General features: G+C 43.1%; 1 long non-coding RNA gene across 1 annotated transcript; it reads left to right on the top strand.

The window, feature by feature from the left end:
• Window positions 9,916-10,789, top strand: LOC110429934. The gene is made up of 3 exons (XR_002447124.1): window positions 9,916-10,006; window positions 10,106-10,212; window positions 10,536-10,789. It is a non-coding gene; the product is annotated as an uncharacterized LOC110429934 (long non-coding RNA).

The raw sequence follows: 18,918 nt of genomic DNA, 5'->3' as shown, positions 1-18,918 counted from the left end.
ATGCCTGCAAAAACCTGGACGCGAAAGAGCTTTTGTGGCATTTTTTCAAAATGCCTTCTAAAATCAATATTTAGAGGCATTTTCTAGATGCCTAAAATACTTTTAGAGGCGTTCTGTATAATGCCTTCAAACATTAATGGAGGCATTATTGAAAATGCCTCCAAAACCAAGTTATCCATGTTGAACTGCTAGCAATATCAAATTGGCACAATCCATTATCAAACCGGTGCAATCCATTCAAGATGAGAGCACACATTAACACATTACATCCAAATATTTAAATCTTGCAGACATACATATTATATTTGTAACCAGATACAATCATAAGGTTGAAAAATAATCAACTATCCATCTCCAAATAATGCTGCTCAGCCTTGATGTTTAGGTCCTCACTCCTGAATGAGGCTTGTTGCTCCCTTTAAGAGAGATACAAGACTGACATGTTCACATCACAGCCATATAAATATGTGTGTAAAAGTCCAGCTGACTATGTGTTGAGTCACTACCAGCCTTCCTACTGTCATCACTTGGCAGTTGCTCCTACTTGAAATCAGACATGTCCCAATGTGTGAGGGTGTATAAAGTAGTGTGCTAATGTTTTACCATTAGAGAGGTTACACTGAATTTCATAAATGACTTCAAAAATTAGAAATGGAAACCAAACAAGATATAGCTTACTGATTAGCAGAACAGCATGATCCTAGCTTCACTGCAAAGAACAATTTTGAAAGGATCAGCAACAGATTTCTAATAATTTTGTACAACATAAGAATTATAAGGAACGAGAAAACCAAGGAGTGATCCTAGCTTTACTGGTATGTTTACTACAATATCAATGTAGCAACTCAAAAGCGAGTAGCAAGCAAAGCAAGCAGGCGATTTGGTGACACTTCACAAAAGCTAGTGCTCAGAACCAAAAATTTATAATAAAAGCCTGCTTCAAACCTGATGAAGAGCAACAAGCTTTGGAACTCCAATGAAACCCCATGGGCAATGTGTGCTCATTGGAAGCAATCTTGCCTCCTGTCTTTCGTGATATCAACCAGCTGCTTATAAGCCAAATAGCAGTCAACTAGATAATGACCCAAACTTATCTTGAGCAGATGGATAACTGAACCATGAAGGTTCCAGTGACAATGACGCTAACCTGATAAATGATTGTAGACGTTCAGAAAACAATCCAATTGGATCCAACATGTATATGGACCACCGAACCTGAAGAGAAGAAATCACTACAACCAATCAGAAGGAAACCTCAATCACTAATCGCTTGCATAGTGTGTTTGTGAATCAGACAGCTCTTCGCCAATTGGTCGTATAGGTAGCACATCAACCAGCACAATCAAGGTCTTAATCATGCTCGACAGTCCACTTAAGATGCAACTATCAAAATTCATCTTGCTACAGATTTAGACTTGACTAGGAAAAATCATGAGCACTCTCTAAGTATCACCTAGACGTTCTCATCCACTACATGTCCTTAATGACTGCAACACTATAGAAGCAATGGCTCAGCTAATCTAAGAAGACATGCATCATTGTCAGCGTGCAGACATCTAACCTAAGATATAAAACTGTGCATGAATCCTATAATTGAAAACAAAGACAAGAGCATGACCACTATAGAAGCAATGGCTCAGCTACTATAAGAGAATTATGCACCTCAGCTATTTGTCTACCACTATCACTGCATTTTAAGTTCAATGAGGCCAAGATATTTCTCAAAAGCGTAAAAATATCCAATTTAAATACCGAGAGGATGTGGTTATCACAAGATAATCCATAAGCTTGTGGATCTCGTAAGCTCAGGCACATGTTAGATAGACTTGTCAAAAGCTATACATTCTATATGGCACTAAATCGATATGTCGGTATATTGCTTTACCTCGTGGAAGCTAATGAATATCATGAGCCAGTATATCTGCTACTGGGTATAACTCATCCTTTTCACAATCTCCAGGACAACTCATTTAAGCAATTTCTGTTTACAACATCAAATATTAGCAAAACCATCATTTCCAGGAAAATCAAGTATGAATCCTCATCTCCTATTTGCAATTACATTTTTTTCATTTTAGCTTTCTTCAATGCTCCCCCTGATTCCAATTGACTCAACAGCAAGCTTGTACCAATAAAACAGGTCAAAACTCCAAACAAACTGTGCTCTTCTAAATTTGCACGGATAAAAAAAGTTTGGTTTAGACAATTGGCAAAAAAACTGATCTATACAAGTTACTGTACAATTCCTAGATAACCCTCTACACCAATGCAAAAAAATGTTTATTTACTTAGTTCATTATTTCTAATTCATTTGTGCATATAAGAAAAGGTTTGGTATATACAGATGTGTACAAGTAGTTATTGTACAATTCCTAGATAACTCTCCTACACCAATGGAAAACAATGTGTATTTATCTTAGCAATTGTATAAACCCTGGTACATTCTGTCTAATTCATTTGTGCAAATAAGAAAAACAAATGTATATAAATGTATACAATTCCTATATAACTATCTACACAAAACAATGTTTATTTATCTCAGAATTTGCATAAACCCTAGTACCCTACTACCCTACATTCGATTGACAGAGCAGGGCTAGGATTTGCAATTTTGTATACCTTGCATTGGACAGCACACAATGTTTATGATGTGAACCCACTAGGGTTTTCGCCTGATCTTTCGATGAGAGGCGCTGGATAACTCGATTAGTGAATGGAGATGACGTTCATGGCCCGACTACAGCCTTCTAAGGCCGCGCCTTAGCAACCGATACACCGCCTCCAATGGCTGTCACGATCTTGTGGAGCGCAACACCCGGCCACTAGGGCACTCGTCCTGCAAGCAATCGAAGAACCAGCAAGAACAAGTAGAACAAGTACTAAAATACTAGATGTAAATGAAGGTTTCAAACTCAATCTCTAATGAAGTGGGGTTTCGAAAACAAGAAGACGGGCGGCTGGATCAGCACGCGCGTTTACAAGCAAGTAGCGAAGGCTAAACTTTATCTAATCAAAACCCAGTTGTTCATGGCGGCTCTAGATGTAAATAAATAGAGGGGAGGACGACCAAAGGGGTGCTAGGGTCATCCTCCAACCCTAGGACGCGTCCCTAATGGACTCAACTTGATACATGGGCCATTGGTCCAAAATAGGGTGACGCAGCACCAAAACAGAAAAAGGTGTCGGCACGAAAACAAGGACTGCGCCCGACTCATAAGCTGCATAGATATGTGGTTGGACCCATTGGAAAGTAGACTTGATGAGCTTTCCAACAAGTATAGGAACGTCCCAGTTGGAGTCCATATGACGCCGTGGTGATCCATACAAGTTAGAGTTATTTTCCAGTCCGAATCCAACTCCCAAAACGTGTTGGGTTTGGACTCTTTGTTTCCTTGCTTTAGAAGCGACGTGGTAACTTGATAGAGGATGTTGTGGAGGCTTGGACCTGATCTCCAATCACCTTTGTTAAGTTATCACTCTTCCCATATGCAATCAGCCCTTGAAGTTGGTGTTGCCTCAAATTCCGAATGCAGTTGAACCTTCCCTTGCTGATCTTGTCCATTATTCCTGAGCAACACGAAAGTGCACGTGTCTCCATTGTCTAAATATAACTGAACTTACTTGAAGGTTGAGTTGATGGGCACGAGCACGAGTAAGCGGACCAACTGGTGTAGGTGCGGATATATCGATGGTGTTGATGTCCTCATCAGTTTATTTATCTCAGAATTTGCATAAACCCTACTGCATTCGATTGAGTAGAGTATAGCAAGCGGATTTGCAATTTTGCATACCTTAGTTCACAAATTTTTGCTAACGAACCCTAAATCTCCACTAAGCTAGGCACCGCGGATAATTTTACCTTGGCCGGCGTCATTGTTGCCTTCAGGTGTGCGCTAAGTGGCCGAGCTGCTGCTACTATCGCAGATCAGGATTCAGCAGCCCGTGCGCCGGTTCCGCCACGCCACCGCAACGAATCATGGAGCCGCTCCGCCGATGCCGCATCAGGGGCATGCCGCGCATGAGGAAGTCGCGCCACCGCCGACACCGCATCAGGGGCTCGCCACAGATGAAGAATCCTGTCGCTGTCGTGACCGCTTGAGGTGACCACTGCCGCCATGAAGAGGCACGTGCGGCCTCATCTGCGTGCGCAGGCCGGCGAGTGGCCCCGTGCCGGTGGCACCTCCGCTCCCTTCGCCGTGCGGCCATCGTCTGCACCATCGCCAGCTCGATGGCGGCTACTCGCGTGCTGTGAGAGTCGCGAGCCTTAGCAAGGAGAGAGATCCAGAAGGGGAGAGGGCGTGGAGGCAATGCAGCGGTGTGGCAAGCAGAGGCGGCGATGTGGATGTGGAGGGAGTGGACGGAGGCGAGCCTGTGGACAGTGAGTCCAGAAGAGATGTGGATGCTGCTTGCAATCCCGTGGGCCAAGAGAAACAATTTGTGTGGGCTATGGGCAAGCTGTCCCACCCAATCTCCAGCTCCTGCTTAGGAAAAAAACAATCTCCAGCTTTTCTTTTGCTAAATAAAATGTCATAGTTTCGTTTGTTTTTCTAGTGTCGTTTGCTTCTTCTTGTGGAGTAATATTTGTGTAACTTTTTACTCATGCTGCAGCACATGACTTTGAAGGCACTTTTTCAAAACGCCTCCAATAGCTATAGGTATTTAAGGCGTTTTGATAAAAATGCCTCCTATGGCTATAGGTACTTAAGGCGTTTTAGTTTGGCCTTTAAAAATATGTTTTTGAAGGCATTTTTAGAAGAGTGCCTTTATGCAACAAAAAATTAAGGCATTTTAATAAAAATGCCTTTGACAAAATGCCTTCTATAAACAAATATGTTGTAGTGGCATATATCCCTGAGAGTGTTGCCATTTATGTGTACTCCACTGATCGATCAGATATCAAATGGTCCCTCGGAGTGGTCCCTTACTAATCTTCTCTAGGTAAGAATACCTAGTCACTGGATCCACCAGTATGGCTATGGCAAGGTCTACTGTCCACCAGACCTCTCTGTCGGCCAGAATCCCTGTTTATTGGACGGACTTTATCTTGGGTCTGTAGGTTGCTGACTACTAGTATGGCTATGCATATGAAGCAGATACTCATATCTTATGTATATAAATATACAAGAAAAACAGCAAAGTGTGCCGGCAGATGAAACTAACTGCTGGAAAATTATAAAATAAATGAATGAATCCAGGTTAAAAGATGGGCCAAACAAAAGTCCCAATTAGATAAGTTGGGATGGATTAGGGCCTTGTTTAGTTCCAAAATATTTTGGGCCAAATGCCTTCACTATCGCCAGAGCAGAACGAAACATCCACCTCGAATGTGTCGGCTGGCTGACTACTGGATGATACCAAACTCCGGACGGATATCCTACGTGTTCTTTGTCGATATCATCAATGGCTTCCTCCTAGTTTTCTCCCAGATATATACCACTATGAATCATCGTATATAAGTTATTTATATGAACCACACCACCTCGATGGGCAGGTCGATCGCAGCTCCTGAAGACAGATATGACGCAGGGCAAGGAAATCAGGATCCAAGGTCTATACTTGCACCACACTTGGGGGGCATGAGGGTGAACCAGGCATCGCTCTTGAACCTTCCCAGGATCGGCGAGTTGGCTGTCAACAACTGGACCGTGTACTATGGCCCGGCCCTGATGCCAAGGCCTGCACATCAATGTCTGCAGCTGGCACACAATTCTAGTGTTCGAGAATAGATCTAGGTAGGTACAGATACTACTTCCTCTGTTTCAATATAAGGATTCTATCTTTAAGTTTCTCTGATCCTATTTCGGTCTTTTACCATTAATTTCTGTATAAAAACATACAATTTAACAACATATGAATTATATGTTATGAAAGTATTTCTCACTCTGAACACAATTCCTACTTAGTTTGTTAGTAAACTTATTTCACACATACATTTCCCTTCTCTGTCTGAGAACAAAACACTAGAGGTTCGTCCTTGTACACAGTACCGTGTCCATAAGATTGGACCATGGTGTGGGAATGGATCTATGTTCAGCTCAGGACATCGTCGAGCCTCCAAAGCGTCTACAAAGTATCACCATCATGAGTAGTGTGGTTGTCGATTCGGTAGCATTTACAGACATTAATCAAGCTGGCCATAGGCACACTGCAGGTCTATGGGCAAACTTCATGGACTTTTATACTGTACTAATGATAGAAACTAGGCTCGAGAATGATATATGCAAATAAATGGAGAGTCAAAATTGATTGCAAAGATATAATGTTTGTTGATTTGTTCTGCTTATGGTGCTTGGGAGGAACTGGTGGTTCCTCCCTACAGAATTTTTTCAGTTATTGATCTTGAAAAGGATCAATTAATTATAATTTAGGGTATAATAGTAATTTTAGTCCAGTTATTCACTTTGGAAGGATAAATTTGTCCCATATGGCATGCACAAACTATCCAAGGCGGTGAACAGATCAATGATGATGGCGCTGGCTGCCTGCAAGGGCAAGCTGCTTGCAGGCCGATTTAGAGAGGGAATCATCTAGACCTGCTCTCCTGAAGACGAAAACTGCCGTGACAAGTTAAAAGAACTTGACCACTGTTCTTGAACCATTCAGTTCTGTGCAGTATGTGCTCCAAACAGCGGTCATGGCTTCCATGCCTCACCATATAAAGCACTATTTAGGAACACTATTTGCTTTCTCGGAAGTCTTAAGCGGATCTGCGTTAAACACAACTGCTTTGGTGGTGTTGCTGTGCCTAATCTTCACCTGCGCAGACTGCAGAGCCGCCTCCATAGCAGGAAAGGGGACAACACCTGCGTAAGGAGATTTGTGGTGATGATGGCTGTTCTAGTGTGCAAGATGGATTAGTCGAGGTGGCGCCATGGCCATCGTCAAAGTGAATACATTGATCCTCATTGTATCTATAAAAATACTAAAATACTATTATATTGTAACAGGCATGACAGGGGTGCCCTAGGTGGGCGGTGGCTATAGTGGAGGTGGTGGCGGCGGTATGCTCGGGCGAGGGCAAGGGGCCGCAGCGGCACATGGAGGGAGAAGAGAGAGAGCAGCCCACGGAGAAGAAGAGAGAGGAAGGGATAAACGGTAAGCCTAGTGCCTAGATGCAGCTTCTGTTTGCTTGCGCCTGCTTCCACCTTGACGTACCCTAGAATAAAAAAAAACTGCAATGCACGCAGCATCACACCCATCACGTCCATCATTCATCCCTCATCCATACGGATGCCCTGCCGGCTCCAGGAGAGTTGATGCAGCACAAGGTGGGAGGAGAAAAGATGCAACACCCCGGTCTAATTTTAAAACATCCAAATATTACAGTTGCAATATATGTCTAAAGGCAGTTGAAACACTTGAAACATGGTTATGAAACACTTAAAAAAACACACTTAGAAACCATTGCTCCCATATGCAACATCTAAATAAAACACCTGCAAACATATGTATGGAACATATGCAATATCAAATAAACACAATTGCAACATATGTTCGAAAAACATAAATAAAACATACAGCTGAATTATCTGAAACACTCAAAACATACTACTACAACATGCCTCTCAAACAATTGCAACATATGCAACAAGTGCAATATCCCCCGATCTACTTTTGCAACATTAATATGATTCAATTCCAACGTACCACTAAAGCGACTGAAACAACTAAAACATAGAATTGCAACATGGAGGGAGAGAGAGAGAGAGAGAGAGAGAGAGCACTACAAGAAATCCGGGCCTCTATGACGACTACTAGATGACAGAGCACCTTTCTGTCACAAATAGAAGTAGTTTATGACGACTGTTTACAGGATGACGACTGTTTATGACCAAGCTATGTCTCTGTCATAAATCTGTCATAAACATTATTACAGTATACTCTGCACATGCTTTGTGACGATAGATCAATGACAATAGTTGATGGTCATAAAATATATAACTATTAAAAAAATTACTCAAACTTGAATAAAGACATGATCAAAACCAAAGATGTAGTTACCGCTTATTCTACAACTTGCCATAATTTTTTATACCATAAACTTGGATAAAAGACATGATCAAAATTAATGTTGAAAAGTTCTATAACTTTTTTGTTGATGTCTTTTTATTAAAATTAATTTAGTCACTCGAAATTCTACTCAAAATTATCATATTTCAAAATACAAATTTTCAAATTATTGGGCTATATTCCAGGCCCATATAATTTAAATGTAATAACATGTCGTTGAATTTTCTGGTCATTTTTTTGTTAGCTCTAATTTGACCTGAGAACATATTAATTTTTCAATAAGATTATCTTAAATTTTTTGCTAATAATTAATTCTAAATAATGTAGTAACAATAAAAAAATAAAACTTAAAAGAATATATAAACCTTATTCGCCTTATATAATTATTTGTCCTAACCCCGAACGCACAGGCCAATAAGGCCGTAACCTGAGCCTGGGCCTAGAAAGTGCCGCCTCCTCTTCCCCACCGGCCTGTTAAGGCCACGAGACGATCATGGCTGTTTGTATGAATCTGACGGCTGGCCTTGCTTCTCGATGGTTTAAAACCAGTAGCCAGCTCCTGCGTCTGCGCCCCGCATCTCCTCCTCCGCCAAATCTGTTGCGTGACGTACTTCCGCATCTGCTGCATGCCCTGACCCTCATGCTTCCTCCGGACAGATGCCCTTCACTGTGAACAGTCCAGGCCGTTGAATCTCCTTCCTGCTCAGAACAACTTTGCTTCTTGTTGCAATCGATCAGGTCACCAGGTAGAGGTAAAAATGGTGCTTTTTTTTGCAATCAGGTCATTCCTTAAAGCTTGCTGGTACGTGAATAGATCAGATGGATATTAGTGCAGATCCGTCAATTTCTCCTCTTTATCTTAGGATTTTTTATCGTATTAGGTCCTATTAGTACCGACCTGTTAATGTACTAGTAAACGAGGTAGAGGATTGGCATGTGGTGACGCTTAGTTCATAGGGTATAATCAGATATACCATATGCATGAATGGTGCACATATATTGGAGTGCAGTAGTTAGCATTGTGCATTAGAGGTACTTTCTTAGAGCATCTCCAACAGTTATGCAATTGGAATTTGCCATTTGTTGGAGTTTGCCAAGTCTCTAAACATTTTGCCAAAGAAAAAATAAGTTCATCTCCAAGTGTTTGACATTTTTGACTTGGCATTTCCCAAAATAGTGGACCCAACTATTTTTATCCGGGAATCTTTCATCTTCGCGGGAAATTTTCTCGCACGTCGCGCGGCCGCTTTCTTTTTCGCGCGCAATTCCTTCGCCCGTCGCTCGTTCCTTCGCCGCGATAGATCTCCGTGATCAACTCGACGCGGCAGCAGCGCGTGGATTTCGACGTCTTCCTCACGGCGGTGAACCCCAACAAGATGACGGCGTTGTGGTACAGGAGCGGCACAGTGAAGATGCGGCGATGGATCTCCTAGCCTCGCGTCGCTGCAAGAAAAGGAGGCGGCGATGGATCTCTTCGTCCCTGCGCGAAGAAAGAAGGTGGCGCGCGAAAAAAGGAGGCGGCGCGCGGGGGAAAGAAAAGAGTCGCGCGCGGGGAGGACTCGTCTCGCGGGAAACTACCGCGATGTGGGGGGTACGGGCACGACAAGGAGTCCAAGATTCTCGGGATATCAAAATTGCCAAGCCGTTGTGCCTATGCAAAAATGCCAAGTTTGGTCCATCAAATGCCAAGTTCGCCAAAATGCATAAGTCAAATGCAAAACTGTTGGAGAGCAATTTTTAAGATTTTTGGCCAATTTCAAGAATGCAAAGTCCAATTGCATAACTGTTGGAGATGCTCTGGCTCTAGTGCTTAGGTTTATAGGTTGAAGTATTGTCTGATGATAATAAATCTAGCAAATTAATTTAGTATGATTTATAATCTAGCAAATTAAGTATGATGTCTAAAACAGATTGTGCCCTGTTTTTTCAGGTTAGGTCTTTGAGAAGGACTCTGGTCAGTGTTGAGGACTGCTACTATACAATTCTCTGTGGAAAGGTTGTCATCTTCTACTTACATTTCATCTGTTTTAGAGTTACAGCTATATGATCCTGTGTTCGTTAAATTCAGCAAGCTGAAGCACTATATTTTCTTTAGGGGCAATCTAAGGATATATGGAGGCAATTCCTTGTACAAGTAGGAACATTGACTAAATTAGAGAAGGTTACCTGAGGAGATCTGGTTTTGGAGCCTTGTCCTTGCAGGTATATTTGGTTCACGTTTTGAGATCTGGTTTGTGCAGAAGTTTTAGATTTGAGTCATGGATTCTTAGCCATGTGATGCTTCTTCTCTCATGTAGTCCCAGCTATTGTATGCTCTGTGTTTGTGCTCGTCCAAATATATTCTATACTATGAGTTGTTATTCTGACTTTCTGAGTGACTACAACTCAGTACATGTCAGATTTAATAAACAATCTTAATGATTTTCATAAGTGTTAATCTTATTTTGACTCAAGTTTTTGCTTCATATTGAACCTGTCATGAATATTCGGAGTATGTTTCATTGAGGTTATCATTGCTTGTGCAGGTTGGGCTGTGCTGTTTTGATGCGTGTAGCAGTGAAGTTTTGTTTGCTGGAACGTGGCTGCAGGCTGCTGGCTGGGTACTTTTGTGTAGTTTGGTCGCTCCGTGGTTGATACTTTTGAGTAGTTTGGTGGCTCTGTGGTTGGTACTTTCGTGTAGTTTGGTGGCTGGAATGTTTTTGGTATATGTAACATGTATTCTGGAACATATGCTTTTGTTGGCTGGAATATTATCTGTGGCTAGAATATATCTGTTGCATTGCTGGTGATTATATTCATGCAATTGTGAATGTGATTTATAATCCGTGATTGTTTTATTGGACCAGCCACAAATCTTGCGCTGTAATGAAAAAAGCCAATTTGTAGCTAGGCCAAAAAAATATTTGGGCCAATTGGGCTGATTGTAATTGAAAATAAAAAAAGAAAAAAATCCATGCTATATGGGCCAAATGCATATACCCTTACTGCTATTTTGTTTAATATGTTATGACGAGTTTAATTCTGTCATTACATCAATGACAAGAGAACTATTGTCGCTATATCAATGACAATGTCCTCTGATGGTCACAGAAGTTGTTTAGTGACCCACCTTCTGTGACGACAGTCACTTCGTCACTGTGGGCGTCATTGTGGGCAGGTAGTGACAAGAAAAAGGCTGTTATCGTCATAATCTAATTGTCATAGAAGCCCAGAATTCTTGTAGTGAGAGAGCCTGACGCAGGGAGCGCCATGGCTACCAGGGTGGGGGCTCGGTCGCTAGGTGTGAGAGAGGATGCCACTAGGGCTAGGGAGGATGCCGCACTAGGGTGAGGAAGATTGTGCCGCACTAGGTTCAGCGGTTTCCGATGGGGGAGGATGTTCCGCCAAGGGAGGATGTTGTGCTACAGGAGGGTGCCGGGGGAGGGGAGGACGGCAAGGGAAACGCAGGGGTGGCGGAAGGACACTGCGCCTCGACTCGCTAGGGTGGAGGGTGGCACGCCTAGGGTGGGGAACGACACCACGCCTGGGGTGGGAAGAGCACTTCGCGCATCACTGAGGGTAGAAGGGCACCATGTGTAGGGTCGGGTGTGGGGTGGGCGCCACACCAGGAGTGGGCAAGGGCACCGCGTTGGGTTGGGCCCTCCCGAGTTCGATGGTGGAAGGCGGCGGTTGATATTTTAAGAGATAGTGGAGTCCAGTGAATGAGGATGCACCGCATGTGGATAGAGCTAGCGACAGAATAAAGGGGAGCAGGAGAGCAGAGTGGGCGTGTGGTCCATCCGGCATCGACGGATGCCCGTACTCAATCATTACTGAGGGATAAAGCCCTTTTGGCTATTCTATTCTTAATTGCAACGGTTACACAGCCCCTTGTATTTATAGTCCTGTGAGACATGGCCCCTAAGCAATCTTAGGAGATCCTTATAGGACTCAGATTCTCCTTTTCAGTGCTTTGGTGGTGTTAGTGCTACCGAAGGGAGAGGGTCCTATGGTGATGTAGGAGAGGGCGCCTGCTGCGCTGGTTGCTGTGGTAAGGTTTGGGCCACGTCTTGTGCTAGTGTTGCTGGTGTTGATGCCGAAGAAGTATCACTGATGGCTATACCTGCATAGATGGATCTAGGCATAACTGTACCTCAGGTGCTAGGAGCAGGGTATCTGCTAATATAGTGTTGATTTCCATGGTTTCAGATGATTAGGGTTCCTCCAACTTGTGTTTGAGATTGAGGTCGTCCTCCTTGTGGTGTGCAGGCTCGATCCGATTTAATGTGGCATTAAGATTGGCAAAGTTTGCATTGATCCTGTTGAGGCGGTTGTTCATGGTGGTGGAGCAGGTTGCCATCTACTTCTTGATTTCTGTGGTCATGGTGGTGGTGGATGCCATGGATGTCTAAATGATCGAGTTGGTCTCCAGATACCCGATGTAACAGGCGAGATGTAGGGGTGCCCTAGGTGGGCGATGGCCATGGTGGAGGTGGTGGTGTCTGTGTGCTCAGGCGAGGCAGGGGGCAACGGCGGCGTTAGGGAGGGAGAAGAGAGAGATTGGCGCACGGAGAAGAAGAGAGGAAGGGAATGCCTTTTGGCTATTCTATTCTTGATTGCAACTGTTACACAACCTCTTGTATTTGTAGTCCATGGAGACTTGGCCCTTATGCAATCTTAGGAGATCCTTATAGAATTTGGATTTTCCTTTCCTTCTAAACTCAAACTCGATTCCTTAACTAGGTAACTCTTTCCAAATCTATTAAGATTTAATTAAGGTAACTAGATAATGGTTGATGATGTCAGCGACGGGAGCGGAGCTGCACGGCCTGCACCTCCCTGTATGGTGCTGGGCTGCTCATCATACCTCCTCGGACCCTTGCTGACCCATTCGCTCCATCAGGGGTGGCGGCCCGTATTAGGCATGTGACATACCCTTTGATTTAAATTTAGAGTGAGTTCTGGGTCCACCAAATTTATGTTTTGGCCCACCACTTAAGTTCTTCCCACTAGGTTCCTTTCATTTTTGAACCATTAGGTCTAGGTGGATGGATGGCTCTTATTGTTTTCAAGCATTGGTAAAATTTCTCTAATGAGTATTATTACTCTGTTTTATTATTTTCATGCAGATCCAGCTTGCCGCCTCTGAGTTTGTGGGAAATATCAGGAACATTTGGAATGTTCCAAGGTGCAACTGTTGTAACTTCACTGAAACTTGCGAACTGAGTGTAGCTTAGCTGGTTGGGTTCCTTGTGGTGGAACCTGCTCACTCAGGTTCAAGTTTTTGACTTGACACAGGTGCTCATATTTTCCTAGATTTATTTTAGAATTTAATGGCGCTATTCTTTTTGTGATAGGCAACATATCCGTCGACAACAAGGCGTCTGTGGTGACTTCGTCAATCTCGAGAGTTGCCGATCTAACTTGGTTATTCGAAGGTGCTCATAAGGATAGGATGTGCGTGGGTGTGTTCATAGTGGCGAGTGTGCGCCCATGTAGGCGAGCGTCTGTGTGGGTCTTGCAAAAAAACTTCAAACCTCTAGGCCTCGGTCTACAGAGATAGGGACTCCCCTCAATGTCCCCGTGCAGATCGGTACGTAGTGCCATCGTGGGATTATTGCTCGTGCTGGGAAGTACCTCAACGCGGTTGGTGTTCATTTGCACCATACCTGAATAACAGCCGACTTATTTTGCCAACCATAATTACTTGAAAAAGGTTAAAAAAATGAAATGGAGGTTGTCCATTGATATCTTCTGTACATGATCCGCCATAATTTCCACACCTTTGGAGACATATGTCAGCCTTTGCTTCCATCATCATACACTTACATGAGTAGCAGACAGCGCAGACGTGCACATCTTCGACCCGCCTTGAGTCTACGCTAACCAAACGTGATGGTTGTTTCAGAAATCAACTAATGTGACGCCTCATGCAACTACATGCTCTTGATACATTGACACACGATTACAGTGAATATGACTTCAACAAATCACCCTTTAATCGCGATCAACTCTGATGACTCCCAGCTGCCTCCTCATTTCAGCAAATTTGATCCTGCCCAATGGCTTTGTCAGAATGTCAGCCAGCTGAGCATGTGTGCTCACATGCTGCAAATCTACCACACCTTCTGAGACACATTCTCTTATGTAGTGGCAGGGGCGGAGCCAGGATTTAAACATAGGGGGGCCGTGTAAACCAAAAACAATCATGTGTATCAAAATATTATATAACAAAGGTGTACATAGCACCAAAATAAACGTTTGCGTTGCGATGCAAAAAAACAAAAAAAATAAAAAAATAAAAGAGAAATTTAACTAGTCTAAGGACTCTAACCTTCACTTGATCATTCTATTTCTTTGCACAGGAAAAGAATCACAATAAAAACAAGTAGTTAAACAGGGGCAAAATTAATTAGTACTAGATCCTAACATCAAATGACAAACAATCAGTTACATATTGTTTAGTCTTAGACAAAACGATCACTTCAACAGGTAAAAATAGTCATTTAAATAGAAGGTTAAACAGAAACACCATACCACTGTTAGTGTTTAAAAGTTGAGTACAACGGGCTAAATGATTGTTTAGAGTTTAGACGAATAATGATAGAAACATAGGAGATAAGAAAGATAATAGGAAGACTAATGCTAAATAATATAGATCCCATTGTTGGAGATCAATTAAGAAGGATTAAACAAGAAAAACGCTCAATTAACTAGCTAATTAGAGTGTGTGGTAGGAGACAAACTGATGTTTGATAGGTAATAATAAAAATAAAAGATATGAAGAAAATATTAAAAATATCTATTTGTATAAGAAACTATTAGAGATTAATATAAAATAAGAATAAAAATCTTAGTACAGATAATATCATTAACTAGCTAATTAGATAATTAAACATCTAATCTATGAGGTGTATTAAGAGAGTTATGGAAAGCTTGGGGGTGGCAGGCCCCCCTCAGCCCCCCCTATGTTTAGTCTTCTCATGATAAACAGTGTTTCTGCTCAGTTCTTCAGCTGACTTAGGGCCTGTTTGACATGGCTTCAACTCCACACAGAGCAGCTCCACTCTAGAAATCCAGCTAGAGCTGTCTCTAAGTGGAGTTGGAGTTGTCCGGTAGGGGTGTTTGGCTAGAATGGTACTCCAAGCTCCAAAGTTGTGCTTTGTCACTGTGTTTTGTCTACTTTATCCTTGCCTTCAATCACATATGCACCTGTCACATGTCACGCAGGAGGGCCGTATGCCCTTGTACTTACTGCGCAGGCCGGTCGAGAACCGTGCGTCAGGGCCGCCGTAGGCGCCGCGCTAGGCCGGACCGCGACGCAAGCCACTGGGGCCGTGCCGGCCGCCTGGCCGCGTGCCGTCGAGGCTGCGCCGGCCGCTTGGCCGCGAGCCAAGCTGACGCGGCACCACCGCACGCGGAAGTTGGGCAGGCTGCACCCGCCCCTGCCAGCGCCGTGCAGGCCATAGGCCATGGCCGACCACGCGCCTAGCTCAGTCCACTGCATGTCCAGGACGTCGGGCGGGCCATGTGCCAACGCCGGCCGCCAGTGGGGGATGGAGGGAGGGGCGGGGGAGAGAGGCGGAAAGAGGGGGGCGGCACCGCCCGACCGGCTCGCGTGAAGGGGATGGATTCGCGGTAGGGAGAATAGAGAAAATAACGATTCACTTGTATAACCAGTGGCAATTCCAGGTAATTTCACCCCAACTCCACGTCTTGGTCTGTTTTAGTCAGTTTCGGAGTAGGAGAAGAGGTACTCCGAAAATTTGTACTAGAGCTCCAAAAACTCCATGGAGTTGGGCTGCTCCAACATTTTCTGGAGTTGGGGTGTTTGGCTAGCTCCACTTGACTCTGGGGTGGAGTTCTGCTCTGAAGTCATGCCAAAGAGGCCCTAAAAAGACTTGGAAGTCATCGTCATCACTCCCTAATTGACCCCCCTTGTGCGTTAATATCCTGCCTTGATAGCTAATCCCATCCCTAGATAGCCACCGTTCGATAAAAAAAAACACTGCATGCTAATCCCCTGTGCTGAGCGCTAATCCCCTACTTGTGATAACCCACTGCCCCCACTCCTTGTATCACAGAATCGCCGCAAGCGCACGACTCGAAGGTTGCCTACTCGCCCGCACGACGCCCAAGTCCTCTCCTATCCGGACAATCGCAGCTCAAGCTTCAGCACCCTCACCGGGTGAGGTCTCCACTGCCGCCACATACGCCACGTGCTCATCGACGATGCCTGACGCCACAACGCCACACCCTAGGCTCCAGAAGGACCGCCCCCTACTCCGTCACACCGGGTGTTGAGATCTTCGCCACCATGACGTTGTAGTGCTTGGGTCTTCATTGGTCCCTTCGTCGGATCATTGTCTGGCACACAATAGGTATGCCCACCCTTCTATGTGAATTTGTATTCGGATCTAATCTAATTATATTTGCGCCTGCAGATCTTTGTGCTTTAATTTGGATGTTATCGCTTTACGACACAAAAACTGTCAGTATGCAATAAGAGTAGATTAGGTATGAGAAAGTATTACTACCGCCTACTGAATTGTTGATGGTCCATGATACCTTTTGTGTTTTCATTCTAGCCTTATTCTTGCTTAAAATATAAATCAAACAACTTAGATTAGTGGAGGTGATGCAAGGTTTACATTATGCATGCTGAAGTACATGTAGGAGGAAGTTCTTGTCATTAGGGCATGTATATGGCCTGCAAAAACTGCTACCAGAAGTGACGCATTGTGAAGGCAACTTTCTCCTAATGAGAACCGTGGGACATGGACATTACCTACCTGTGTTGTGCTGTGAGTATCTGACGACATAGAAGTGTGGGCTTGCTATAGGGAGGAATTATAGACTGTGAAAACCTAAAAACAATAGCGCAGTAGTACCTGCTGTATGGTTGTTGTAGGGAGGATCAATGAGAGTTCCAAGATCTGATTTTTCAGTGACCATTTTCAGTGAACAGAGTAACAGCCTGCCTCCTACACTTTTGTATTGACATTGTTTCTCTGTTTTCTTTTTGTGATTTGCTAGATTCTATCATTAGCAATTAACTTTTGTGCCTTAATTACCTTGAAACAACTCTTTAGCAAACTATCATGCTTAGTAGTGTCGGGTACCTGAATAAGGGGTATCCTAAATCCTCGAGTAGGAGGATTAACCCCTGACAAGTGTCAAGTCAAACCACCTTCCTTTCACTATTAACCTTATAAAAACCCAGACAATGGGCCACATTGGGTCGGCCCATGAACGGGCTTTGATGGCCAAGCTGGTCTACTCGACAGGCTCCCACTCGAGATAGGATCACTCGAGGGCACCACTCGACCTACACCTCGATTACGGAAGTGAAAGTGCATCTAGCCCTTTGTGGGTTTTGGTGAATTGAATGACAACATGATTAAAGGTCTAATAAGTTTGCTAAGTGTTGAACATGATATTGAGTCTATGGCATATACTTGTGGATTGTGTATTAATAAGTATATTCAGGGCTCAACAAGTAGGCAAACTTGATGATATGCCACATAGTGTTGAAATGAAAGGCCAAATTGTATACTGTTGTATTGGAGGATTATGGAAACAATCTAGCTCAAGCAAAAGACAACAATGCAAATGGAATCTATGAAATGGCTTCTATGTTGTGGGATATCAAAGCATCATGTGAAAGCAAGCATATTTGGGAAATGACAAATGAGACATGAGTTTATGATTTTGGATTGGTCTCTATAATGGCTTGCTTTTCATGAACAAGAAGACATTGATAGTTAACTAGCTTTGATAAAGCATTGAAGAATGAATCAAGAATGCATAAGTGAGAAAATGACAAGCAAAGGTCAAATGATAAAGGACATGATTCATATTGCATATAAATCGGTCTCTACATTAGTTTACTTGTATGGATAAAGATTTGGTAGATCACTTTGCAATCAGTTTGATCAAGCTAGAAGTATGAAGATAAAGATTGAAGTGAGTATTGAATGTCAAGCTAAAATGAATAAGATTTAAAGAATCATGAATTGGCTTGACCATATTGATGCTGATCCATATATGTCTCTATGTGAGTCAAACTGAAGCTTGATTGATCTCAGTATTTATATCTAGACGATATTCAAGCAAGGATCACAATATTGAAGAAATGGTTGTTCAATGGATGCTTAATGTGATATGAGTTGAGTATGGCTTGATAAGGTGAAGATAGCAAGGAAAGGGATTCAAGGGACTAAGCGAAGGTGAAGGGACAAGCGATGACTTAAGAACTGAGGTACCATGGCTAAGGTGAAGAAGAGAGTACTTGCATTGAGTCGAGAAACTAATCAAGCTATGAGGAGTCATATTGTGTTGAGCATCAAATCATTAGTGGATGTGACTTTAAGACATGGAGGTGAACTCATATTTATGGAAATGGTTCAAGTCACATGCTCAAGGTGTGTTTGCTGAAAGAAAGGAGACAAAGTTGATTTCAACCCTTTATGGAGTAATATTGAGAAGAAATGGCATATAAAGACATTGAAGACTCAAGTGATTAAATTGATTATATTATCTTATTCTTGAGTATAGGTATGTCGTACTATCAAGGGGGATGCAATATGAATGATAAACAAGTCTCAAGTGCTCAAACTAACCGAACCCAAGTGCTAACATGAGAGAAAACACTTAGCACTGCAACTGAACAAGTTTATCTTGGAGCTTGTTCTCTGTAGGGTTGGATAGCCCTCAAAACAAGCTTTCCAAAAAGTCTAAGATCACTGTAAACGGAGTTCGAAGTAAAAAGTTATAGCTTTTTCCGTGGGGTGACCTGTGCTATTTTGGGACGGCGGCAGTGCCGCACTTAATGGGTGGTAGTGTCGCCCTTGTATAGTCACAACAGCTAGTTTTTGAATTCTAATGGTTAGTTTGAGTGGGATGAGTATACCCATCCCACGGCTCCTG

Source organism: Sorghum bicolor, chromosome 8 (assembly GCF_000003195.3).
Source record: "Sorghum bicolor cultivar BTx623 chromosome 8, Sorghum_bicolor_NCBIv3, whole genome shotgun sequence".
Classification (NCBI taxonomy): domain Eukaryota; kingdom Viridiplantae; phylum Streptophyta; class Magnoliopsida; order Poales; family Poaceae; genus Sorghum; species Sorghum bicolor.
Note: the sequence above shows the minus strand (reverse complement) of the source record. Positions and strands in the feature narration are given on the sequence as shown.